This window comes from Pteropus vampyrus, unplaced genomic scaffold (assembly GCF_000151845.1).
Source record: "Pteropus vampyrus isolate Shadow unplaced genomic scaffold, Pvam_2.0 Scaffold5, whole genome shotgun sequence".
Classification (NCBI taxonomy): Eukaryota; Metazoa; Chordata; class Mammalia; order Chiroptera; family Pteropodidae; genus Pteropus; species Pteropus vampyrus.
The window spans coordinates 8,593,921-8,595,080 of NW_011888786.1; positions in this window are offsets into that span (position 1 = coordinate 8,593,921).

The following is a 1,160-nucleotide window of genomic DNA, read 5'->3' on the forward strand; positions in this document are numbered from 1 at the left end:
TGTTGGGAGATGGGGATGAGAGAGTCTAAAGACAGAAAGACTAGGAAAGGGGCTGCTGAACAAGTCCAGGAGAATGAATCAGACTGAAGGGAATGTTTCTAAGACCTTTTTAAAGGTAGAATCAACCAGAATCGATCACCATAATCTCCCTGTGGGAGAGAAATGTGTTTAATTAATCTTTGTGTTCCTAATTTTCTAACAGTATCAGACATGCATTCCTTCGCTCCTTCATTCATTTATGCATCCATCCAATAAATGCTAATTAGAGCTTATTGTGAGCCAGGCGTCTGCTGGGCTTGGGTCACTAAGACAGATGCCACCATCCTGGGAGTGGGCACAGACACTAAACTAGTAAACAAACAGAAAATGTGATAATTTCCAATCCTGTTAGTAAGTGATGTAAAGAAAATTAAGGGAGCATTTGAGATCTTACTCCCTGGCACATGTCATCGGTTTGGCTCAAATTCTTATAAAAATTCAAAAATAAATTAAAACAGAGGGAGGTGACAGTGGGTTAGGGTTGGAGATGGGAGGGTGACCTCCAATCACATGGGGCTGAGACTTGAAGGAACCAGCCACCTGGCTGTCAAGACCCCTTCTCTGCCACCCCTAACCTTCCCTCCTTTTGGCCATTGTTCGTGTATACTTTGAAGATATACACTGTGGGTGGGCAAGGGCAGGTCTCTTTGTCATTTTATTATTTTTTGAAGTTGAAGTATGGCTTGATGTAAAATGAAGTAAAAATCTCACGGGCACAGGCTGGTTAATTTTTATACTTCACTTTTTTTTTTTTTACCATTTTTACGTATTATTTTCACATACACAAGTCACCACACCCAGATTATATATAGAACACTTCTAGGTCCCCAGAAGATTCTCTTACGCCTTCCGCAGTCGGTGCCCTAAAAGTAACCTCTTCCGACTCCCATCATCATCAAATGTGCCGGTTCTTTACCTTGTCGAAATGAAATCCTTTAGCACGTACCTTTTTGTTTTGTTTTGCATCTGGATTCTTTCACTGGACATTGCACTTATGAGACAGTCCTCCTGGGTTGATGAGGGCTCATGGGACGATGAGGTCACTCTTACTGTTGCCCACGATTCCTTTCCTCAAAAGTCTATGTATTGCAAGCTTGTGGCTTTGAAGACCCCTACGTGAG